Source organism: Vipera berus, assembly GCF_964194415.1.
Source record: "Vipera berus genome assembly, chromosome: 4".
Lineage (NCBI taxonomy): Eukaryota > Metazoa > Chordata > Lepidosauria > Squamata > Viperidae > Vipera > Vipera berus.
Window position 1 is genome coordinate 97,226,762 of NC_138206.1, and position 27,670 is coordinate 97,254,431.

General features: G+C 37.6%; 1 protein-coding gene across 2 annotated transcripts in view; it reads left to right on the forward strand.

Annotated features, from left to right (window-relative positions):
* Positions 1 to 27,670, forward strand: part of FARP1 (FERM, ARH/RhoGEF and pleckstrin domain protein 1) — a 162,913-nt gene that overhangs the window by 30,628 nt on the left and 104,615 nt on the right. The gene's annotated exons all lie outside the window — the stretch shown is intronic.

A 27,670-nucleotide genomic window follows, 5' to 3' on the forward strand; every position in this document is an offset into this window, starting at 1 on the left:
GGAACAAGCCACAGATAGGATTGATTTACGTCTGGCTGCTAACAACAATATCAGATGAGATGCCATTCTACTATGTAGGAAACCCCTAGATCAGATAAGTATGTCATGATTTATGATGATAAATCCCTTTTAAAACTCCTATAGTAAGAGTGAAAATAGAATCAAGTTAAGCTTTTATAGCAGTGGCGAAAGATTTTGAGTTAATTTTAAAAGGGGAAAAAACTCCTCAATCGTCATTTCCTATAAATAAGTGCTTCAGGGACAAAGTGCCTTCTTTGGGATGCACATCTATAACAAATCTGTCCTTTTATTATCACATTAAGGTTCTCCATCACCAAGTGTTCAAACATGTTTTTACTGGTTTCATTTTTAGTAACTCTCCATCTGGATTTTTAAAATCTTCTTTGCTTTATCACTTCCAGTGTACCAACTCTGATATTGTATGCCAACCTGACAGTGCCGTTGAAAGAAGGATATTTTCTAAATTGATTGAAATAAACTTAGAAAGCTTAAGTACATGGTTGAGCATGAGACACCAGGGGTGTTACGTTATTTTGATATCATCTTTGTTTCTGTCAGATATTATGGTAGCTACTTACCTATGGCTCAGTAGCTGTTTTTTCATGCAGTTTTACTCACTTCTTATCCTTTACCTGCCCTGTTAAGCTTGAAACTCTAAATCTGGCAAAACTATCAAGCAAAAGTTTGTGAAAAACCCATGAAGCAATCTTTTAAACTTTCTATACCTGTTTCATTGTGGTGTAAATTGATTCTCACTCTAACTTTAGAAGTGAACAGTAAGCCAGGTTCCACTTTTGTTTATCTTTGGCTTTTCTTCACCATGCCTGAAAGAATACTATTCATACTCTCCCAACAGATCAAACATTAAATAATTATGAAAGCAGACCTGAGAACAAGTTTAGCCTATGAAATTAAGAATAAAATCAATGATAATTTTTCCTGTTTATTACAAGGACTATGTTAATATCAATTCTTCTTAGAACCACATAATAGATTTTCTTTAAAGATTGATTTTTCACTAAAAGTTAATTGTTTTACTTAAAATGCAGAGAATATATGCCATATCTTTTAAAAGTAAAAAAACATGTAGTATTGAGTGATTTGATCATTTAGCTTCACTAGATATGGCAGCATTGTTTTAAATAATTTTATGGTCAGGGATATGCATTTCAGAACTGATGTGTAAAAAGGTGCCAATAATTTTCTGTTGTTATCTCCTCTGATTTTTTTTTATCATGGCTCTAGCTACTATACAGACAAATTATTGTTCCCATTTGCATTAAGAAGTAAAACGATATCCATATCTTAGGATATATCTTGCACAAGAGATTGTAGATAATTTTGTATGTATGGTACGGATGATAAAAACGGTAGCTAAGTAAACTAACAGACAAGTAGATTTTTATTGTTAGCATTATTCACAAACAACATCAGTATTATAGTACAAATAGCAAATGTTAGGTTGAAATCTGTGCCAATTAGCTTCTTAATGCCAAATAGAATAACATGCATAAAATTATCTGACAAAATAATAGCTGCTTTTTAAAAAATTTCTAATCTGTCCCCTTCATCATGAGTAAGCTTGTATCTTACTCATTTACATGTATTTCTTCCATTAATTCTGTTGTTTGGTTTTCTTTTTTCTTGATCCACATATTTCTCATGAAGTTTGTAAAATGGAATTGGTTTACATGAATTATAGATACTATTCCTATTATTTGAATAATTATTATTAGAATTACTTTTTCCTTCTTGATTATTTTTTTAATCTATGCTATGCTGGATCCTCCATCTGGATAGAGAATTTTCCCCTTTTCAGTCTTTTTAAATTCCACATAGTATTTGGAAATGGCTGCAGTGTTGATATAACACTTGAATACTAAGCTTGCTCAGGGCTAAATAATAATATTGGGTCACATTCTGGCAAATCATCAGCATTTATATAATCCTGGATATTTATTTTAGTCTTCTCTGTATAATCTTGGTTTCACCTTTTGTAAGTTTTTTTAGTGTGCTGTATATAAACATGTTTTATAACCCTATATTGTGTTATATTGTTTGAAAACCTTTGGATCTGGTCTAAGCCTCAAATAGCACTGTTGTACATGGTTTACTGGACTAACAATCCTGTGTTGATTTCCCTGTAAAATAGATTTTTATTTTGGATGGCAGAGTTGTCTATCAACCTAATATCTCAATAGAGTACACCTACCATAAAATTAGTCAGGATCATAAACTGCAGCTATAGGTAGGCTTGTACTATAATGCACCAGATTAATAAAATATAGTTACTATGAACACAAACATGCTGTGCTCCAACAATCTGTGGGGTAGATTATAGAATAATATGTTTATACATTATGCTAAGACAATAACTGGGTTTCCATACTAAACCATTTTAGCCTGTTCTAGGATGCTGTGGGAATCCAGTGGCATTTCATCTGTCAGAATGCTATATACAAGTATTTTCCTTTAAGGTTTCTGAATAGAAAAAAACACACCATAATCTTCATTTAGTGACTGCAATTGGGACTGGCAACTTGGTAGTTAAGTGAAGCAGTTGCTAAATGAAAATGATTTTACTTCAGTTTTTCTTCACTTCTTGCTACTTTCTTCAGGCAAATAGGTGAATTCTTTGAGGACATCTTGTTTTGGGTTGAAAATACCTGCTTTGAAGGTCATAAATGTGAGGACTGGTTGCTAAGTTGTTTTTTAGCATCATCATAACTTTGAATGGTCACTAAACAAGGCAGTCACTAAGCGGCAAGTATCTGAATAAATGTTATATTTCGGGGGGGAGGGTCTCTGTGTTTATATAGAGTGTAGACACTGTATGTTTTTTCAGGTTTCAGTACTGCTTTTGGTTGTCAGTATAACCAGTGGCATTTTACAATCACTCAATACTTCTAAGATTTAAAATCTCCACTCCTTATTTACTATAAGTTATGACAAGTTACAAAATAAGTACATATTATTTGATATGCTAGTTGTTTCAGATCATTCCAGGAAATTCCTTTCTGTGCCAAAGATCAAAACAAGGTTTGGAAAATTGGCAAAGTATATTTGTTTCCTCTACAAAACACTTTTTAGAAACATGCTGAATTGTGGGGGAAGGACGTATCTTAAAAAAGTATTAATAGTGCAGACAAGTGGTTGCTTTCATTTTTAGGGTGCTGAATTATTCTCCCAACCAGCTAGTTATATAAAGAGGAATTCTGGGTTGAATTAGACCAGGGATTGATGGTGTAACATAAATGTAAAATAATCATGGTGATGCCATTGTGTATGTGTATGTTCTTTTGTTGATGCTGAGAATAATGAGAAACTATAAGAAGTTTTATTTAGATTAATCCCAGATAAAAGCAACTCAGTACTCACTCCTTTGCCAGAACAGACAGAATGGAACCCTTTAAGGCAAGCAGGTCAAACTGCCGGCCCGTGGGCCAGATGCATCACGCCGAAACCGCGTCCACCGCATTGCCGGCAATGGGGAAAAAGTCCCGATACGTAGCATGTCACATGACATCGTGAGTTTGACATGCCTGCTTTAAGGGAATGGGAAAGGCAGACGGATCAAGAGCAGTTCATCAGTTTATTTTTTCACTGAGTGAATCTATTATTGGAGTCATTTAAAAAGAAAATAAATGAGAAGGGAATGAGATTCTGGTTGAGAATGCAGAAAGAATATATGAAACCATAATTTGGTAAATTGAGACTGGGTCAGGTGTACTATTTAATGTATCATTTAGGCTTGGAATGTAAATGGGGTTGTCCCTTATTAAGGAAGATGGAAAATACCCTGGAAGAAGGCAATGGTAACCCACTTTCATGTTGCTGACAATGAAATTACATGGACATGAAGTGTCCAAGAAACCAATTCAAAGGAGACATAGTCCAACTAGATAGCAGCACCTAGCCAATCTTGGGTAATCCAGAATGCTAAACCTGGTTAGTATTTGGAAGGAAGAAATCCAGGACTGTGGGCTTGACAGTCTGAACAAGAATTCTTGAAGAAGACACTGGTCAGTCATCTCTGTATTGCCTTAAAAAAATTATATGGATTTCTCCATGTAAATCACAAGGAGTCATGCTAAACCTGAAGGTGATTTGATGTTATACCAGGACCAGGAAAATAAAGGTTGAGGTTTAGATTCTCACTTAACTACTTCTCTGAGTAGCTTCTACCACTTAGCATGCTCAAACATTCTCTGGTGAGGGGTAGTATAGCACACATTGCCTTCAGCTCTTGGAAAGAAAAATGCGATGTAATTGACATGAAATAAATCATGCTTTTTTCCTTGTTTCTTTCTTCCTTTCTCACGCCGCCTCATGAAAAAGAAGCAGTGATGTTCCATAAACAGAACATTTCTTATCTCTGGATTTACAAGATGTTTGACAATGAGAATTACCCATGGCCATGATAATAAAAATTGGCAATAATTATTAACACAATAATTAAATGAAAGTTCCCTGTCTGGAAGTGGTCCATTCTGATTATCTGTTGCTGATAGGAAACAGCTTCTGGCTACTGGTTAATGGAGGCAAAATGTGGAACTAGATTGGTTATCCAGATAATATCCAGCAATGTTATTCATGAAGTTGTGACAACTTGTGTAATATATGATCAAACACTGAGCTATCCAGCATGGGAATTTTGGAATCCTGTCCAGTTATGAGTATTCTGAATATTTTATTTTCTGTGTCTTTTGAGTCAGTGTCAATTCCTGGTGATTGCCTACGCAGGTTCCTACAGTGTTCTTGGTATGATTTTCAGAATGGTTTCCTTCAGAAGTGCCTGGCTTAGGGTCACCCAGCTGGCTTTGTGCCAAAGATAGGACTAGAACTCACAGTCTTCCATTTTCTGGTTCCCTGTCTTTATCTTGTAACAGAGAAAATATTGTATATAATACATCAAACTGTATTGTAGCTTAACGTGTCCTGTTTATGGAATTATTAAAATTCAGTAACAGTTTCGACATAGCTTCATGCCCATGGATTGTGCTTATCTCTTCAAAGTATGTCCTTTTTGTCCCTTCCCTCTGATGAAACCTGAAATAATGTTAATGTATACTTTGTGAGTTTTACAGCTGCATCAGAGATTTCCTTTTCTCCCTGGCCTGTAAATATGTGAATAAAATAAATTCTGTTCTGATGTTAAGATATTTCTGTCTTTCTCAAGACTTCCTTTCTGAACTGCCACCAAGTCCAGCTGGGAATTGGAGAAAGATTTTCTTTCAAAAATAAGCTGCTGACATTTGAAAGATAGTTCAGGCTATTCAGTTGCAGTCTTTTTGTTTGTTGTTTACATTAAGCTTTACTTTTACAAGTCTATAGAGAATGTGATGTTTGGTTTCTGAAATGCTCAGATAAATGTCTTGTTAAGATTTAGCTTTAATAGATCCCATCTGGTGCTTTTTTAAATATATTTTACTCTATATATTAAGAAAAAAGACACAGGCTGCTCTTCCAGTATTTACTTTTGGGATATACCGTACTTCTCTAAAACCATCCTGGTAGATTGGGCAGTTTTTCAGGTTTTGGTTTGAGTGTTTCTTCTGCTCAAACCAGAATCCATTGTAGACTGTTCCATTTTATAACAATAAAAAAGCCTAGGAAAGCCATTAAAATCATCACTGTCTTCTTCCTCAGGGGCATTCAGTAATTGAGAAAAGTTTTTAAAAAATTCTGTCAGTACCTGCTTATTTTTCCCCTAGAATATGAAGGATAGATTTAATAAGTAGAGGTATTATGTCAGGTGCAAATAACCAGGAGCATTTATTGAGTTCAAACCACAGAAGCGTTTATTATTGCTACCTCTAATGAAAGAATCTAGCGAACTAATGATCAAAGCTAAATTGGCGCTAGATAAGGATCAACAGAATCCAGGGGGAGGGTGGTCTTGGGTCTTTTGTGGCAATGCAATGACTCCAAACAGTTAACTCCATCTTCTCTTCTCCTACACGTGCTTGCACTTCCTCCTCCCATAATTATTCATTCTGATATATGGTAATAAGACTACTATCTTACTTAACCTTATTAATGAACCTCTGATAAAACTTCACAGTGCATAGAGCAGTGATAGCAAACCTTTTAGAGACCGAGTGCCCAAACTGCAACCAAAACCCTCTTATGTATCATTGGGTGCTGGGTGGGCATGGCCCATTGGGTGGGTGTAGCTGCGGTGGTAACGGCAGACTGGGTGGGACTAAAAAGTTCAATCAATCAATTCCAACTTTGTGAGATTTTTTTTCCCCTGAGAAGTTGAAATTGATTGATTGATTGAACCTTTTTTTTTTTGCACACGGCGACGGAGGCCTAAAGTGAAAAGGTTTTATAAAACCCAGCTAAGGCCTAGGACTGGGCCGATGGTGTGCGTGCCCACAGAGAGGGCTCTGCATGCCACCTGTGGCACCGTGCCATAGGTTCACCACCACGGGCATAGAGCAACATGTTTCTTTCCATGTGATCATTTTTTTAGGGTGTAAACTGGGAGAAAAATCCTTTCATTAATCTGAAATTATGTTCCTGCACTGTAGGAAATTACGTTCTTGCACTGTAGGTCCACAAACAGTGTTACAGGAAGGACATCTTATGAGATGGTGACATAGGAGGCTGTACATATGTAAGCACCATCTGATGTTTTAAATTTTTATACCATAAACATTGGATAAGTAAAAAAAAATGGTAGCCTTCAGTATCAGCTGTGGTTTGACTGCCAAAAGCTAGGTTATTGTAGAAGTGTGATATTCTGATAACAAACAATGTAAACTAAAGATAGAACTCTAAGCTTCTTATCTCCCAAAACTTACTTAACTCTCCTAATGGCAGCCTGCTAGTAAAGCTGAGAGCACTTACTGCAGGAAGATAGAAGAATGATTGATAACAAGGGGGAGAATTTTTGTTATTATTTAAATACTCAAAATGGCCCTCACAAGAAGTGGCTATCCTCGGCTAGGATTAGGACATCACATTTTTTGTTTAAGCAGTGGCTCAATTGCCCCAAATGAGGCCCTATAGTGTTAAGCCATTCCATGACTGTTCATTAGGGCACTACTGTATATTTACGACAGAGCTGGTTGAAAGTGGAGGAAACCTAGCTGAAGAATTTGCCCTCATGGATCAACAATCTTACATAGTGATAACAAATGACACTTTCATAGAGAAGAACTGGACTATGCTGTGATGTAAGGAGACTGAGAATAAAAATGACCCTCCATCTGGAAGATTAACTATTGAAAATTCTAACGAATCATTACAGTTACCGTAAGTTTACTAATCTTAACATGCATATTTAGCAAACAACAGAAGTTAAATAACCTAGCCTACACTTGGGCACAGACCATCTCCATGATGAAATCCTTTTTGTTGTTGTTGTTGTTGTTAGCTGCGAAGTCGTGTCCGACTCATCGCGACCCTATGGACAACATTCCTCCAGGCCTTCCTGTCTTCTACCATCTTCTGGAGTCCATTTAAGCTCACGCCTACTGCTTCAGTGACTCCATCCAGCCACCTCATTCTCTGTCGTCCCATTCTTCTATTGCCCTCGATCTTTCCCAGCATTAGGCTCTTCCTTTTTAGCAGAATGTAAATACTTACTGCAAACATTGATGGAATTGACTCTTAAAACAAAAAATGGAAAAGAACATAAACCAAAAAATTACAGAACCAGAACTGGAATATCCACAGTTACAGTAGGCTATATTCCTGATTTTGAAGGAGAGGTAGTAGAAATAATAACTGGGAAACAAAAATAAAAACATCCAAAGGAGGTATTAAACTAAGAAAGAAGGCTAATGAAAAATGAAACCAAGTCAACATATTTTTGTTGACTTGATTTTCTTTTTCATTAGCCTTCTGTCTTAGTTTAATACCTCCCCTGGAATCTTGTAACTCAACAAAGAAATTCAACCTAAACAGGCTACTGCATATCATGGAAACTGAATGCAAAAAGGGAAAATATAGGCGGTCCTCAACTTAAGATCACAATTGAACCCAAAATTTATGTTGTAAAGTGAGACATTTGTTAAGTGAGTTTTACCCCATTTTACGACTTTTCTTGCCACAATTGTTAAGTGAATCACTGCAGTTGGTAAGTTAACAACCTGCTTGTTAAGTGAAACCAACTTCACCATTGACTTTTCTTATCAGAAGGTCGCAAAAGGTGATCACAAGACTCTGGGTCACAGCAAAGGTCATAAATATGAATCAGTTTCCAAGCATTTGAACTTTGATCACATGATCATGAGAATGCTGCAAAGGTCGTAATGATGAAAAATGATCATAAGTCACATGTTTCAGTACCACCGTAACGTTGAATGGTCACTAAATGAACTGTTGTAAGTCAAGGAGTACTTGTAACCAGAAAAGACTCTGATATTCAGGGAGAAATATATATACAGGTAGTCCTCGACCATAAATGAGCCCCAAAGGTAAGTGAGACAATTATTAAATGAGTTTTGACCCATTTTACAATCTTTCTTGCCACAGTTGTTAAGTGAATCACTGCAGTTTAGTAACACAGTTGTTAAGTGAATCTGGCTTCTCCATTGACTTTGCTTGTGATAAGGTTGCAAAGGGTGATCCCAAGACATTTCAACAGTCATAAATACATATCAGTTGCCAAGCGGCCAAATTTTGATCACATGACCAGGGAGATGCTGTTATGGTTGTAAGTGTGAAAAATTGTCATAAGTCACTTTTTACAGTACCATTGTAACTTTGGATGGTCACTAAATTAATTGTTGTGAGTCAAAGACTACCTGTACAGGGGGAATAGAGAGAAGTAGATATCACAAAACAAATTCAAAATATGGAGTAGTAAAGGCAAACAAGGAAGCTCCATCCAATTAGGAGATAATAGATGCATAGAATTTAATACACTTAATACACAATTCCATTGAAGCATCCTCTTTAAGAACTATTTAATAAATATTGTGTTTGAACAAAATACTTGGCATTTACAATTGATCTCTATCAAACAGACCTGTCATAATAACAGCTCCAGACATATAATATGGAATGAATCTAAATTAGGAAATGGAGGATGGGATCTACTGTACATGCATAAAATGGGGGACTACTTTCGTAAAAGCATAATACCAAAACTACCAGTATATATGCCTTTCTCAGGTCTACTCCAGATATTTTTATGTAGAATAATTGCAATATTGTAGACAAAAGTTAAGTTTATTTGTATTCAGTATTTTTTTTTAAAAAAATCAATCATTATTTATCATTTATAATCCAATTTATATGATTGCCCAGCTCACTCTCTCTGATTCCTGGCGGCTTACAAAGATAAAACCCCACTAAATAATAACACCCACTTCTATGGCAACAACAATCAGACAAGCCACTTGATGGGCTTCATATCACTCTGGGGTCCCCAGACCCAATGGGATAGACTAGAGTGTCAAAATAGCGGGGGGGGGGGACAATCATAAGTCTGCAAGAATAATGTTCAACAGAGAGGGAGCCATCATGGAGAAGCCCTTCTTGATCCCACTAGATGCACCTCCTTAAGACAGGTGACCCTCCCTGCTCTGGTAGGTCCGGTAGATATGACAGGTGGTCCTTCAGATAATCTGCTCCCAAGGAGATTATAGGGCTTTGAAGGTGACAACAAATATCTTGAATTGGACCCAAACGCAAATTGGCAGCCAATTCAGCTCCCTCAGGAGAGAGGGCATATGTACAAATCTAAGTTTGCACGAAACCATGTGGGCACTGCATTTTGAACCAATTTCTGGATCCTTTTGAAGGGCAGCTCCTTGTAAAGTGCATTGCAGTAGTCAAGATGAGAGGTCACTAGGGTGTGGGTAATTGTGAGCATGAGTCCAGGAAAAGGCATAACTGATGCACAACCCACAATTGCACAAAGGCTGTCCTGGCCACAACTGGCACCTGCAGGAGTCATGAGTCCAGGAGAATATCCAGATTCCACACCAAGGTCTGTCTAGAACAGTGTCACTCCACCCAAGATCAGAGATGGAAATTGTCCAAGGACAAAGAGCCCCAAGATCAGAGTCATTCCATCTTGCCAGGGTTCAGTTTCAGCCTATTGCTCCTCATCCAGCCCTTAATAGGCTAACAGCATCCAGGCACTGCAAGAGGGAGGTCGTGACATCACTTAAATCACCATGGGTTGAGACATATACCTGTGTGTCATCAGCATATTGAGGATCTGTGGTAGCAGACATATTCCATCTGTTTTTAGATACAGATAGCCAGTCTCTGTGGGTTCTTTGGTCATTATATTGATTGGGACTGATTTAAGTAAAGAGCATTCAATTAGGTTGATTGGGACTGCTTTAAGTAGAGAGTATTTGGTATGCTGGTGAAAGTAGGTCCAGTCTTTATTATTCATGCTTTTCAGATGGATTTTCCCTCAAAACTTCTCTGACAGTTCATTTCCCTTTCTAGTTTTATGGTCACACCATGTTTGATGGCTTGAGATTTACATTTGAAGAAGAAAATACATCTTGCCAAAATTCCCTGTATTTCAGCTGCAGCTATGGAAGCTTATGAAGCCAAGTCTCTGAGGACTGAAGGCAGCCAATTGGCTGCACAAGAGGAGATGCTTACTTTCCCCCTTGACCTGAAAGGAGGGAGGGTAATAAGCCAAGTAAGCTGTTCTTCTCCTGAGAAAAGGAGAAGAACTGCATTCCAGGGAGCTTCAAATAATCCCTCAAGTCAAAGGAACAAAAACAGGGTCAGGATCTCTCTATAGAAATCCTGTTCCTATCCTCTTTTCAGATTTTTGCAGTTCAGTTGGCTGTTGGGTATGGCCTTTGTTTGTATATCTGATGCTAATACAAGATTGAGATTTTATCCATCTTTGCAAACTTTCGATTGTTATCTAGATGAGGAAATGGTGAAAGGGATGATAAAAAGGATGGATGGATTTGCCATAGGAGTATAAAGGCATGGACAAAAGGCCTCATATTGAAAAGATGTGCATTCGAGTCTTGTGTGAGTAACTCAAATTATTATCTTGTCTATGCAAGGTTATGACGTTTCCCATGCAATCTTTTTTCCATTTTTGGTGTCGTTTGAGGATTCTTGCAAATAAATACAGGTGTATATTTACATCTTTCATGCCCTAGACCGGGGGTCGGCAACCTTGGCTCTTTTATGACTCGCGGACTTCAATTCCCAGAATTCCTGAGCCAGCATAGCTGGCTCAGGAATTCTGGGAGTTGAAGTCCGCGAGTCATAAAAGAGCCAAGGTTGCCGACCCCTGCCCTAGACAAACAAGTAATTTTAAAACTATTAATGTTTACTTAAATACTGATGACTAAGAACTGTCAACATTATTTTCCACTGTTGAAGGAAAGATGTATTTTTTTATTTGCATTGTTATTTTATGAGTGTATTAATGAAATTAAGCAAGCAAATTGTGAATGTACCTTGTTAAGCATTGCTGGGTAAAGTTCAGTTAGAATTTATGTATATAATTGACAGGATCATTATGCATGAAACATGAAAGAAGCCACTAATGGCCTGTATTATTGTAAAAATACTGGATCTTTGGTGGACTTGCATACAGATTTACCCAGCAGCATGTAAGTCAATTTAAGACCAGTCAGGTTAAGGAAGTAGATTCTTGCTATGCCAGTTCTGTTCAAACTATCCAATGAACAATTTTTTCAACTGCTTTGAAATTTGAACTGCCTGAAACTATTTGGATTGAAAGGACAGTGAAAGGTAGAGAAAGGGGAGAAAAAAACATTTAAAATGCTCCCTGATTTTAATGATTTTAATGTCAATAATCAGTTTTGTTTTAAATCCCGATTCTGCTATGCAATAAAAAACAAAAATTGATAAGAAAACTTGGTAACTATTTTAAAATCAGGAATTCATTCTAGGTTAAAAGGAATACATATTTTTGTCAGCTGAGATCTGTTTGTTTGATTGAATTAGAATGTGCCTATCTTTCCATGCTGTGATGTATCAATATTTAACCAGCATGAGATTTGCAAGTTTTGTGGAAGATGAGATGGCATAAACAACCCAAATCATTTTGCTGAAATTGAGTGGCAAACTGCTTTATATTAATTGATGTGGGAGAAGGAGTGGCAGAACCTGGGGCAGAATTAAAAGAGGATTCAGCCTAGAATCCCCACGTACAATAGCTATAAGCAGACTAAGTCCAACCCTCCTTGAGTGCTGTTGACCCTTATTCTAATTCTAAGTAGTGGCTGACCGTAAGTTAAGAAGATTTTTGTGCAAAGACTATAGCAATAAATCATATGTGAACTTGGTCTTTTGTACCTGGCATTAGTACAGTTTTGTGCCAAATAACTGACAGGGAAACAAGTGAGATATACTAAAAACTAGTCATTGGTTTTACAGTACCATGGAATCCTCTGTCAAAAGCCATCCTTGGACAAATTGCTGAAAACTGATTTCATGATTATCTTGTTCCCAGCCTCCCCGATTCTATTAACATTTTAGTTTCGTGGTGGCGAACCTATGGCACGCGTGCCACAGGTGGCACGCAGAGCCCTCTCTGTGGGCACATGCGCCGTTGCCCCAGTCCTTGGCCTTCAGCTGGGTTTTATAAAACCTTTTCGCTTTAGGCCTCCGCCACTGTGTGCAAAAAAAAAAAAAGTTCAATCAATTTCAACTTCTCACAGGAAAAAAAAAGATCTCACAAAATTAGAATTGATTGATTGAACTTTTTAGTCCCACCCAGTCCCGCAGCCATGCCCACCAATTGGCCACACCCACCCAGTGGGCCACACCCACTCAGCACCCGATGCTACATAAGTGGGTTTTGGGTCGCAGTTTGGGCACTCAGTCTCTAAAAGGTTCACCATCACTGTTTTAGTTCCTTCAACATTACTTACTTCCTGGAACCTTAGGAAGCAAAAGATTTACAATCTCACTTTTAAAAGGTAAGGCTTAAGGAATTCAAGCAGTGGAAATACTTCCCTTGAGCATTTTACTCACCATCTCCCCCCCCTGCTTTAAGTGTCTTCATATTCTCAGTGGAAAAAAGAAATTAGACTAGAATACCACTTGTAGGATGTCTGATGGGAGAATACAGCAAGAAGTGATAGCATCGGATAAATTCCAAGGAACTATACGATTTTTCAGGAAAAACAGACTTCTTCACTTCTTTTTACTTTAGGAGATTTTGAGCTTCAAGGAAGGAACTAAAGCCAATAAAATTATAGAGTTCTTGTTCTTGTTCTGCTTTACAAGAATTAAGAACAGCATATTTTTTTTAAGAAATATTTAAGTGAAAGTCATAATAGATATTACATCTGAGGTTTAGTGAGAACCTAGAGCAGGGGTGTCAAACTCAATTTCATTGAGGCCTGTATCAGCATTATGGTTGCCCTCAAAGGGCCAAGTGGGCATGGCTGGGTGGGCGTGCTCAGCTCAATGTGGCCAGCTCTACGTCGCTCACTTGGTGCAGCTGAGGTCTTTAGTGGAGGAAGGCAAGATCAAGGTGAGCACCAAAGCCTCGTCCACCAGAGGAGCCTTGCAGTGGTGGGGCAGGATGGCCTGGCAGCAGGGCCCCGAGGTCTGTGAGTGTGGTGCAAGGGGGGCAGGGCCAAGTGCGGCTTATTGCACATCCCAGGCTCACATCCAGCAGGCCATTGCAGCTTGCCAAGGAGCAGCTGAGAGGCCAAGGAGCTGCAGCTGCTGCTGGGCAGCCCCCCCCCCTGTGCTCGCTACCTCCTGTGTGCATGCCCAAGAGGAGTGTCCAGCTGGGGTGGGGCAGGGCTGAGGCAGTGGGGGCCTGCCCCTCACAGTCTCCAGGGTGACCCTGCAGGCCAGATCTAAACCCATCACAGGCCGAATCTGGCCTGTGGACCTTGATTTTAACATGTTTGACCTAAAGTATGTTCAAAGATGAAACCTATTAAATTTTGCTCAGTTTTATTTGTTTCCAGCCCTTGCCTTCCTCAAATTGGTATTTTATTTTTATAACTCTAACAACTTACTTTATTTAACCAGGAAGATTAAAATATCGCTGCTGTTGGAAGATCCTCTCCCTTTCCCACAGAGTTACAAAATATTTAGTGAGGAAACAAAACCAAAGATTTCACACAGGCTATTAAAAGAGATTAATGCATCCTGTTAGATTTTGCATGTGGAAGTTAGCATCTTTTGTGGCGAAAGAGGACCCAGAACAGCAGTCTTTTTTTAGCTTCTGCAGGTGGTAAAAATAATCCTGTTTCATAGCTCATTCCTTCAGTCAAGTAGGAGACAAACTAAGGCAAAGATTGGATTAATTTATTTTAACTGCAAAGAACCAAAGAAGTAATCATTAACGTTTCAGACCAACCAGCAAGGATGATCTGGATACTGCTTGTAGCATGTGTTGGCTGGCATTTTGTGTTGTGGAAGAAGCTCATATTCTGCCTCTTCTTGAGGTGTGAAGGATTCAGTTCTGCAGCTGTCAACAGTGCAAGAGCACATCACTGCATCTTTTTCAGGGCTCAAATTGCTCTCTCACAGACTCAGGAAAATGCATATTTGAGTTGAGAAAGCAGCAGGAGGATCATAAGGTTTGGTTGTATCTTGTTGCCACCACCACAATGGACCCTGAACTCAAATGTACACTGATAGCAGCATGCAGTTTGTCACACAGAAAATTGTTTATTCAGGTGCAAAACTTTGCATCCCCAGAGGGAATGCACAAGGACTGAAATGCTCTTCAACTGCCAATACGCTTGCAGAGTTTGTGCTTATATAAATAAATCCTTTTGGACGCTCATTTGCCTGTTACATTATAGCTCACCATGCCCCTCCTTCAAACCTTCTGTACATTTCCTCCTTAGGACTGGTATGGCAAGTAGTTTTAGCCATAGGAATTCCATTTTGTTGAAAAATTACTTCATTTTGCTTTTAGATGTTTTCCCTTGGGGCCTCACATTTCTTGGATCTCACATCCTTGTCCTAATGTTCCTGGAAGGCTATCTGATAGCCTTATTTTACCCATCACCTCCAGTTGTAAAAGTTGTTGCCAGATTGTAATGTTCAGTATGACAAATAGGGAATATTCCTATTAGCCGTACCTAATTAATTATATTTTAACTTCAAATTCAAAATTAGTACTAATTCTCATAACAGTCACATGAGAGGGAGATAGGAGATATGTATCCACATAGCTTCCACATTGCTGAGTCAAACTCATCTGATATAATTATTTTACTTACTTTAAGTTTATAAACCAGGTTTTTGGAATTCTATTGCAGAAGAACCTAATTGAAATGCCAATGATGTTAGATGTCTGTCTTATTTCAAGAAAGTTTACATCATTGATTAGCTTTGAGCTGCGATATTTATAATCTGATGCCATCCACATGTTTTGCACAAAAGTTCCTACAATCAGTTGCTATTGGCTAAGACTAATGGAAATTTAATCATAGCATCTGGAAGGTATCAGGTTATATATCCTTCATCTAAAACTACAGATTACTGCCAATGGTTTCTTCTGTTTTTAATACCAAGAACAGGACTACTGCAGTTGAGAAATCAGTCAGTTCTTCTTCCAAGACTTATCATCTTGCCTTAACTAAAATGTTGTATGCCATTGTCTTATAAAGATATTAATATGTAATTAAACTAATTAATCTTTTGAAATAAATTAATTTTAGTGAGTTAGATGTAAGCGCCATCATGTTAAGCATATGTTAAAAGTACTTTCATGTTAAGCATCATTAATATTGCATTATGCTGTTATGTTAAGAGTATTTTGGTGCATTCATGACACAAAACCATAATGTGAACTTTGTCTATTTATGAACCCATCAATTATGACTTGGCTATATATGTGTTAGACCTCTATGGCTTATTCAACAGACAGTGGAGTCTTGCCTCTTGAATTTAGCTCTGTTTTGATTTTCAGAGCCATAATGTGGCTTGTCTGGGTTTGGCTCTGTACCCTGTATAAATGCTGCTATTGTGTCCATGCCATAGTTTATGATTAAATGTGTAAATCCAGCCAACTATGGTATGGTTAAATGATTGTTTAACATGAAGCTTAAATCTTGCCATTATGTCATGAATCTCTGTGACAGATTAATAAGACATTGATATCACTGGCATTTATTAGTTGTTTTGTAAGAGGAGTAGAATTATTGTAAAGAAAAGCTGCAGAAATTAAGATTTTCCACTTGTCTTTTAGTAGCCACTACTTAAATTTGATTTGATGGCATATTGATTTTAATTATGTCATGCTATGGTCACATCATGATGAAGAAAGCAGACAGATTATTATTGCATTGTGTTTTATTTCTGAGACAACTGACAAACAATGATTTGTTCCATTACTAGCCATGCTGAGTAAAATCTTGTTGGATGTCAAGATGCAGAAACACAATGGAAGGGCTGGCATATTAATATTTATTTATTTATTTATTTATTTATTTATTTATTTATTTATTTATTTATTTATTTATTTATTTATTTATTTATTTATATATTTATTTGATTTGTATACTGCCCTTCTCCCTAAGGACTCAGGGTGGTGAACAGTGACATAAATAACAGAATGCACAAATACAGATATTGAAAACAAATTAAACCCTAATTTTGCCCAAATGCAGAAGATAGTTACCTTAAAACAATAATTACAACAGAACCCGTCAGACCAGACCTGATTGCTCAAACAGATATGTTTTTAGGTCGCGTCGGAAGGAGCGAAGGTTGGGAGCCATCCGGACCTCAACCGGTAAACGGTTCCATAGGTCAGGCGCGCCCACAGAGAACGCCCTCCCTCTGGGAGCCACCAGACGGCATTCTCCGAACGGCGGAACCCTTAGGAGGCCCTCTCTGTGGGAGCGCACTGGACGGAGGGACGTTGACGCTGGCAGCAGGTGATTCCTAAGGTACTCCGGACCCATGCCATGTAGGGCTTTGAAAACCATTACCAGCACCTTGAATCTTACCCGGAGGACAACTGGGAGCCAATGCAGCTCACGGAGTAGAGGTGTAACATGGGAGTATCGGGAGACTCCCAACACAACTCTCGCGGCTGCATTCTGTACCAGTTGGAGCCTCCGAGTGGTCCTCAAGGACAGCCCCATGTAAAGAGCATTGCAGTAGTCTAAACGAGAGGTCACGAGTGCATGAGTGACCGTACGTAGGGCAGCTCAAGGTTGACTCAGCCTTCCATCCTTCCGAGGTAGGTAAAATGAGGACCCAGATTGTTGGGGGCAATTAAGCTGACTTTGTAATAATGCCGCTTGGGGTGTGTGTGAAAGCCCTAATAAGCAGGCATATACATAGAATGAAGGCTACTGCTAAGCTTGTAAGCCGCCCTGAGTCTTCGGAGAAGGGCGGGATATAAATGGAATTAAAATAAATAAATAAATAAATCTCGGTCTAGATAGGGCCGTAATTGGCGCACCAGGCGAACCTGGGCAAAGGCTCCCCTAGTCACAGCTGTTATGTGGTCTTCCAAGGAATACCACTGCAACATTCATTTTGCTGAAGACACCAATGGAGTTAATCAAAAGCTTTTACTGTGGGTTTCTTCTGAAGAGATGGCAACATCTGAGCTGAAAAGCTAAGAAGGATCAGGCATGTTTAATACTTCAGTGAGGGGGAATAAGTAGTTGTAAACAGGCATTAGTCAGAACAAAGGTAATTTCTTTCAATCATTTCACTTGAGCCACTTAGATTTTTGTGCATAAAAACTCAGGCACACATTTTAAATAGCATAGTTCCTGTTGAACATCTGGAAATGAATGCCACTGGTGTTTTCAAAGAGACAGCTTTTTGAAAGAGAACTAACACATATTAGACAAATATATTTTAAAAGTTCTGGGTCTATATATAGAAAATTAAAAGGTATTTTTTAAATGGTCTTATTGTTACATGACTCGCACCTCATCATGATGTTTGCTGTCATCTAAAGGTTGTCTGGATTTGTGGAACCTAAATAATTTTTCTAGTCCAGTTGCTTTTTTTGCACCTTCAGTATATTACATAGGGCTCCTGCATCACACCTTTGGGCGTTCTAATGCAGTGTTTCTTAACTTCAGCAAATTTAAACCATGTGGACCAACTGCCAGAATTGTCCAGCCAGCATCAACATATTTTAAAATTGGTCAAGCTGAGAAACATTTTAAGGGAGAGATCTTCAACCCCTGAGCTGCAGCCTACTACCGGACCTTGACCTTTTTGGAATTAGACCGCATGAGTGGCTGGTCGGAACGTGCATACATGTGCACTCAGCTCAACTTGCACAAGTGGTGGGCTAGTGGGCACTCATGCGCATGCACGCTGGCCCACCACTCATGCAAGAGCTGTGGCTGCACACCAGCCCACTGCTTGCGCAGCCCAGTTCCCCTCTTCCCCCCCCCAACAACCAGGCTGCCAAACCACAAAGATTGGGGACCACTGTTTTAAGGGACCGATTGCTTACATGGAAGCACAAAACTTTTAGTGCACTGGATCTTGAAGTAGCAACTAAAGTCAGGAAGTTGGTACATTGAATTGCACAATTAATCCATCCACAATACTATCCTGGAGTACCATAGTTCTTTTTAAACTCTTCTCCAAAATCTTTTTAACTGTAAATGGATCTGTATAAAAGTGATTACTGCCAGGTAGTTTCTTTTCCTATAGTAACCCAGACAAGTTCTTGCTTTTTAAGCCTTGATTAAATTGTGCTAATAAACCCAAAATCATTGAATATATTTAAGAATTCTTTAATTCTTTAAATAATTTAATGATTAATAAAATTAATAAGACAAAATAAATGTATTAAAACAATTTAATAAAACAACTCAGTGATTTAAATTATATAACTTATGAAGAATCTCAAAGTATCTAGATAAATTTCTGAGAATCCAAACAAAATGTTTTGGTTAAAGCAGAAAATGATAGATTAATTTAATTAATATATTCAATGCAATAAAAGGAATTCCAATTTTAGGGAGGGATTTGTATAAGTACTCTACTCTAGATTCAATGGAGTTGATTTGCTTCCTCCAGTACTGAGAACTCTGCTAAAGAAGGATCTTAATTCATAAAAATAATTAAATACCCTTGAGCAGTTCTGAGATAAAACATGCTAATTGCAAATCAGTAGTGAAGTACTAACTTCATTCATTATAAATCTGCTAATTAGCAATTAAGTAACTGAACAAAGAGTTTTAAATTAGAAGTTAAAGCTTTTAGCATGTCATTCCTAGAGGGAAATAATAACTGGCATAAATAATGAATAAGCAAAGAATAATAATAATTATAATAATAATATAAGAAGAAAAAAGAGGAGGAGGAGGAAGGGACCTTGGAGGTCATCTAGTCCAACCTCCTGCTCAGGCAGGAAACCCTATACCATTTCAGGCAAATGGCTGTCCAGTCTCCTCTTAAAAACTTCCAGTGTTGGAGCATTCACCACTTCTGGAGGCAGGTTGTTCCACTGGTTAATTGTTCTAACTGTCAGGAGTTATATTTTGTTTTTCAGCAAAGCTTGAACAGACATGTATATGCTGTTAATCCTTCAAAGACAGAAACTTGGAGAGCTGTATACCATGAGTGCATTATCTGCTCCTCCTCTCTTTCCATGACTTTGTCTCATGGCTCTTGATTTGCAGTAAGCCAGAATGCCCTTTTATATCTCAGTTGATGAACTCTGAGGTAGTGTCAATTTTTCATTAATATTAACAATGTTAATAAGGTGCAGAATAATTAGAGAAGGGCAAATAAGGAACATGTGCTCATTATGATAGTGGTTTCATATATTCTGAATATCTAGTGAACATGGTAATATTTCTATTTATTTATTAGCTCACCTTTTAATTTTATAAATAACTCAAACTGGTGAACATACCTGATACTCCTTCCTCCTCCTGTTTTCTCCACAACAACCAGCCCTCCAGGTGAGTTGGGCCAAGAGAGAGTAAATCATCTAGCTAGCTTTCATGTTTAAAGCGTGAGTAGAAATCACAGACTCCTGATTTCTATCCTGGTGCCTTAACCATTAGGCCAAGCTAGTTCTTTAAATATAGTCTCTGCTTCAGATTGCAATTGTTATATAGTACTAAACTTATTCTTACTGCATTGGGATTAGATTCTTATTCTGCCTTATCAACATGTAACTGTTACTGTCTTTAAGAACTTATCAGTTGCATTTTAGTAAAAGTTATCAAAAATGTTAAGGAGCCAGACCAATAAAATGATTTAAACCAAGAAAAAAGTCTAAATAAATCATGGAATTATGGCATAGCAGAAAAAAATTCAGTACTGGTATTTTTACTTGTTTTATTTATATTACCATTGTATTGTATTGTTACATTTACATTATCATTATACCCATCATGGCACTGGAATGGTAGCATTTGATCAACGTTCGGCTCATATTTATGCACTTTAACCAGTATCTCTTTGTTGTCATTGTCATTGAAAGAATAGCTCGGCATTCAATAGATGTTTTCTACTTAGGTGTAGAGCACCTAGTAAATGAAATGGGGGAAAAATAGGGGTGAGGAATCTGGCATTAGTATATGTTGGCCAATATGTAAATAATCTCATGATTGGGCTATTACAGTTACTGATTTATTTCAAAAACCTCATTTCTACTGCCTCACTACAAATCTCTTATCTTCCATTATGTACTGAAGTCACAAATCATTTGAATTTATCCGACACAAATAATACAAAGAGCTTGAGCCCATCCATTCATATCAACACTAAGTAATGCAAACATGCATTTCCATAGCATGTACCATTATGTTTAACAGGAATATTGAAGGAATGTTAAATTGTGAGATTTGAAATGGAGGTTGTCATAAAGTGCAATGTTTGAATGTAGTCCCCAAATAACATTTTACTCTTTTTGCCTATTCTGTCAGGTTCTGGGCATTGCATTTTAAGAATAAGTTAGAAAAGTTGGAGGAGGTATAAGAGAAAGCTATAAGGATACACAGGGGACTGCAAACAGTCTTATGAGAAGGGTCTGAAGAAACGCAGTGTGTTCCGTCTTTAGCAAAGATGATTGAAAAGGTTTATGACATGTTTTCCAAATACCTGATGAAGCACAATAGAGAAGAAGGCAATCTCTCTTGTTGCAAAGTGCAGGCAATGCGGTGATACTCTTTTGTTGAACAATTTGACAGTGGTACCAATTATAGAGGGAGATAAGCTCTCCTTCATTTTGCTGAAAAAAATGGCTGTCAATTACTAGTTGCAGATGCTTTAATTGGGATTCCTGCCCTAAACAGAAAATTGGTCTTGATAAATTCAGTGGTGGCTTTTAATTCTGATTGTAGGACTCAAATGTTAACATAATAAATGTTGCCTGGAGGAATTTGTTCAAAATTTGATTGTGGGCCTTTGGAGAAAATATCAGTGGATATTCAGTAACTTTCTTTTATAGTCTAATAGGTTTCAACTGTCAATTGTTCGTAGAATTAAAGAAGAAGAAAAAAGAACATTTCCCAACATCTGCCTATATTTTTGGTCAGCAGGTTTTCTTTTTCACCCTTTTTTTTTGAATTAGCAAAGTTTAATACTGCCTATATCTTGGTTCATTAAGTCAGGTGCACTAGACCATAGATTGATTTAGATTTTAGATTGTTTTAGATTGCAGTGACTGGACTCACAAAATCTGCTAAACAAGAGCCAAAACACAGCATGACTTAATGTGCGCTATAAACCAATGATGATGTCTAATAAAAAAAATTCTTGGAGTGATTAATCACTGTTCCTCTAGTGCAGTTGTTTCCTTAAATCCCATTTCCCATATATTATTGATTATGTGCATAAGTAAACTGTTGAGGTGTATCTGTTGGGGCCAGAAACTATCAAACATTGTTACCAATTGCACTCAAAGGAGAACAAAAACAGCCATAGCCCTTTCCAGAGTTTCAGCACAGAAAGAAACAATTGACAGTTGAAAGTGCATTTTAGGAGAAAACTCTGTTGGGATAGATTATTGTGTGTAGACCAACATATTTCAATTGCTTGTCTTTCTGATGACCATCCAGAGTGATCCTGTTAGCTTTATTGTGAATGTCATTTACTGAATAACACATGGTATATACTTCTTGAACCTTGAACATTCTTGATTATAACCAGAGTCTCCAAATTTAGCAACTTTAAGACTTGTGGACTTCAACTTCCAGAATTCCTCAGCCAGCATGACTATTATAGCCAGACCCCTGATTATAACCAATGCCTTGTATCAAACCAAATGGAGAATTATAGGTGCAAATATATAAATTGAAAAATGCACATTTTCCCCTCATTCCTACAAATAACAATGGCCAGCTTTATGAATACAGTAACACTAAACCAGACAAACAATACTATTGATTGACATGATATTGTGAAACGTTCAACTGTTTTACTTTCCCCCTTGTGTCTTCCGAAGCCTTTCAGTTGAGTTGTTGCTAGCTGAATGAAGGTATTGTTCAACTATATACTCACATTAACTAGGATTAAATTACTCAATCTAAACAAATATGCATACGTAATAGACTTTTTAAATTGAAATCCCAGCAGTTTTTATGATGGCTTTCTATCTGTTATTTCTTGCTGTTTTGCTTGTGAGTGCTGTTTTGTAAACAACAAGAATTCCACCTTTCCAAAAATAGGGTTGGAAGGGAGAGGGGGAAGAATATTGGTCAGAATATGTCAGAATATATATATTTCAGGGATGCTACACAAACAATCTATTCTGCTATTCCTCCTCAGAAACACATTCTTTTCCTGGATGACTAATGTCTGTTTAGCTATCAGCTGACTAGCAATCTTAAATACCCATAACATCCTATACTTCAGGGGTGTCAAACTGCTGGCCCGCAGGCTGGTTTCATCATACTGAAGCCGTGCCTACCCCATTGACAACAACGCAAAAAGAGTTGCGATACGTCACAACACGTCACATGGCGTGGCGAGTTTGACACCCGTGCTATACTTAATCAAGCACTATCCATTCTATAGCAATTTCAGAATGTTTTGAACTTAAACAAATGTATAGCTAATAACTGTCAATAAGAATTTAAGAGAACATTTTCTTAAAATTACTGAAGATGCTGATCAGGAAGAATGCAAATTCAAGTTGGGTTTAGGTAAGATAAAACCGGAGGCAACATTTTTATTATATGCACTAATAAGCTGCCATTCATAGACCAAAATTGCTTAGCTGGCCTTATATTTCTGCAAAGCTTAGCTATTATGCTAGTAGAGATGGTGTAAATATCTATGTTTAGCAAAAAACTGAGTAATGAAAATGAGAGGATTATAGGAGAGTGAGATTAACCGTCTAGACAACTTTCCCACTTTTTAATATTTTCATTTTGGGCATTCCAAATTTGTATGGTTAATTAAAATTAAGCTTTATATTTGATTGCATAGCATATTGAATTTCTGCTTTTCCAAGATTTTCTTTCAGTGTCATGGTATTGTTAAAAACAAAAAGTAAAAAAGAATTACCATGGAGAACTCTTCTCATTGTTTAAAATAAATGCTTGCTTGTCTACTTGTCTGGTTTCTATTTTGCTTTTATGCTGTAGAGCATTTAAGATATCTTGTGGAAATTTGCAGTGAGTATCAAATGCCATTACTCAAATCTGTCTGTTCTTACAATACAAACAGAAATAACCAAGTTTAAAAAAAAGATTTGCTAAACTAGGGGACTCTACAATAGCTCAGAATTGCATTTTGCTAGTTGCTACTATAGAAAACCATTGAAATTAATATTAAGGCTGATTGCATAATGTATTTTAACACTATCAGCTGTAGAGCTCCTTTAAAAGGAAATTAAATCCTGTATGTCAGTTATAGAAATAATGCTGGATCAGAGAAAAATATTGAATCAAATGTTTTCCTTTCCATATGGATGTCTATAAGAGGTCCACAAACAGAACATGAGCACCAAAATGTTTTTCTCAGTTGTTTCCAAGTGTTGAAAGGCTTACTATCTGATATTAGAGGTATTATATGGCCATACAATGAATAGATATTGATAACCTTCATAAATTCATTTATTTTTAAAGCTATGCTAAGTTAATGGCTAACACTGACTCTTATGGTGGTGAATTCCATAGTTTAATAATGTGCTGTGTGATATAATGTGCTTTTATCTTTCTTGTGCCTCCTACCACCCAGCTCATGGGATTAAGGACTCTGAATTAAGAATGAGTAAATGATTTATTCCAGTTTTGGAAGGAAACAGATTGTTTTAACCAGCTGATTTTTGGCAGGCATTATGTCATGAACCATAGATGAGTACGTTCAGTATATCTCTGCCAGACAATAGTACCTGCTAGTATTTAACTGTAAGTCCTTTGGCAAAATAGATTAATATATGTAAACAAAACATTCATATGGGAAATTTTATGATAACACAATTATAAATATAACATAGTAAGTACTGAGTTCACAGTGTAGTAATTGCTTTAAACAACTGCATACATTTTAATGGTCACATTAACATCTTTTAAACCCCACTAAATGCATAGACATCTGAACAGCTATGTAGAAATGTATTTTTAAGATTAAAATGTTGCATACTTATCCACAGTTGCACATTTATGTGCATTGAAAATTATGTGTGCCCCCCCACTATATGATTAACTAGCAATTTTTATTATCAGAAGAGAGAATGACCATATATTTCTATTTCCAGATTCTTAGATCAGTGGTACCCAACATTTCCAGCTTCATGGCCTAACAGGGGTGGGGAGAAGGAATAATTTTGTGTGAGTGGCAGATGCATGCGCAGCTCCATTTTCACAAGCAGCGGGTTTGCACGACCACCAATCACGCAAATGGAGCTTCATGCATGAGTGCTTGCTGCTCGCACAAGTGGAGCTGCATGTGAGCTCATGCTTACCCGCCGCTTGTTCCGAATGGGCTGCAGCTCAGGTATTGGGGACCCCTGTCCTAGATCATTAGTTTTAAACTACAACAACTCATATTCAAATATTCAGGTAAGCTCATAGGATGGTCATATGTAGGCAATCTCAGTTAATTTAATGGGTTTTATGATAAAATGTGGAAAATGAAGAATGAAATAGAGAATTATAAATATAAATATATATATTGTTCGATGATGGCTGCATCAATATTATAATGTGTCTTCCAAGAATAAATGTTACTACATGAAATATCAAAATAATTAGGCCAGTAGTAAAAACATTCAAGAGCAATAAGTATGTCTATATAACACCTTGAAATTACAGCTTTGTGCATTCTACTTACAAATAAATTCCAGTCAATTTGGTGGAATTGCACTCTAGGAAATGAACATAGGATTATATCTTTAGTTATAGACACACACACACACACACACATACACACACACTCATTATTTTAATAAAACATTCAGACATTAATAGCAATAATATTAATAAATCTTGCTGATAATTTTTATTATTATCTTGTCCTCAAATGCTCTAATTTTTCACATGAAGGCTGTAGTCATCTTTTTTACAGAAATCTTTCAAGGCATGTCAACAGGATTATCACTCTGTTATAAATGGGGTAGGAAATTCAAAATCTGATGTGAAATTGAGGTTTAGTTTAGACTATCTAAAAATATCATGGGTAAGGTACAGATTGAACTTTGCACTGGCCAATTTGATTTGGAAAAGTTAAGCGGAGTTGTTAAATTTTAAATGAAAGATCACTAAGAAATCCTAGGGCTTGAAAGAACATTGTGAAAGAAAGTAGTGGCAATCTACTTTTTGGCAACCTACTTAGCATAGATGCAAGGACCAGGCGACCAACTCTATTTGTTGGGTTTAGTTTCTACTGAACTTGGGACTTTTTGATTCACAGCCTATCACAGAGGCCTTTAAACTGAGGGTAATTATCCCTCCCCAAGACACTTGTGCAAAACACCAGAATATTTTTTGTGGGGAGAATCTCAGAGTTGCTTTTCCAAAAGGCAACTGGACTGTTTTTTTCCTTGAGGAAGAACAACAAAACATTTCACTTCTCATCCAACAGGATGGAAGGATAGCTACTGACTGTTGAGACTGGATGGTGGGGGCATGGAAGGATAGGTTCTGACCAGATGGTGGGGAGGGATGGAAAGAGTGTGTTGTTGTTTTTTTGCAGTCATCTGGTCGTTGGCACTCTCCTTGAAAGCTTTTGAGGTCACTTGGGGTTTTATCTTTGCACTCAGGGTCACCTGAATCACAGTGCAATTGGTTGTGGAATCTTCTTGGAACTGCTGCAAGAGCTGCATGGTAGACTGAAGATAGGTGGTGCCTTATCCCTCCCCCTAATAATATTGAGACAGGGATGCTCAGTGTTAAGATAAAAGGCCTCTTTTACCCCTCTTTAAAATCCATCTCCACATCATCCAGTCTCAATGGTCAGTACCTATCTTTCACAACTGTTGAAACTTCTTGGATGAGAAGCGAAACATTTTGTTCTTCTTCCTCAAAGAAAAAACAGTCCAGTTGCCTTTTGAAAAAGCTTTTGAAAAAGACAACTATAACCAGGATCACTGAGAATTTCCACAGACTTGTGAGGAGAATTATTGGACACTGATAAAAGGAGTAATTGGAACAGACAATTAAAGAACCACTGGTCTATCATTTACCCACCGTGTATTCTCATGCATACAGATATTGCTGTTTTCATGCTCACAATGCATGGAGTTTGGAAGGGGCATCAGCCTAGAATCCTTATGTAGCCACAAATGAACTAAGTACAACCCCCCCCCCATTGAGTATTCTTGACCCTTATCTAACTAGCCATGTGCTGATTGTTAGTTGAGAAGTTTCCTGTGCATAGGCTTTTAGTAACAAATCAGCTTAAAATACCGCCCTTATCTTTTGTGCCTGATAATTACCATTCCAGTTTATATCCAATTTGTTTTATTTTCCAAACAGAGGCTAACCTCAGCCACAGGAGGCACTCAGCATTTGTCCTGTTATGTGAAATGCTGACACTATGGCACTCAATAAAGCAGGGATTCTTTTATACAACAGATCATGCATAGCTTCACAACAACAGAGCAGTTTGTCCATACTACATCATAATCAGGACAAGTCAAAAAATCCCAACTCCAGAGTCAGCAAGCAAGGGACCTAACTAGCTGCTTATTTTCACTTCCTCCTTGTAGTCTTGCTGTGAAATTGAAACCAAACTCACTCAATCAGTGCTGAATTTAGTTGCCATGACAGCATATATGTCACAGAGGAGGCTTGTCTGCCTCCTTAGATTATTTTTGCTGCAGATAAAAGTCTGTTTCACAATAGATACTAATACAAAGTGCACAGTGCAATGTTGCATGTTGAACAATATAGATAAAAACATATTGTAGAAAAATAATGCACTAAACCAGGGGTGTCAAACTCAATTTCATTGAGGGCCACATCAGCATTGCGGTTGCCCTCAGGGGGCCGGTTGGGTGTAGCCAGGGTGGGCGTGGCCTACTGGGTGGCCGTGGCTAGAGTGCATATGGCCTACTGGGTGGGCGTGGCCAGCTCTACATCGTTCACATCAAGGGTGCCTATGGGGGCCTGGGCAGGAGTGGGACAGATCTGAGTGTCTCTGGCAGAAGGAGGGTCTCTGGGCCAGGGCCAAGGCAGTGGGGGCCGTTCCCTCACTGTTTCCAGGATGGCTTCACGGGCCACATGAAACCACTTCGTGGGCCGGATCTGGCCCCCGGGCCTTGTGTTTGACATGTCTGCACTAAACAAATGACAATATACAG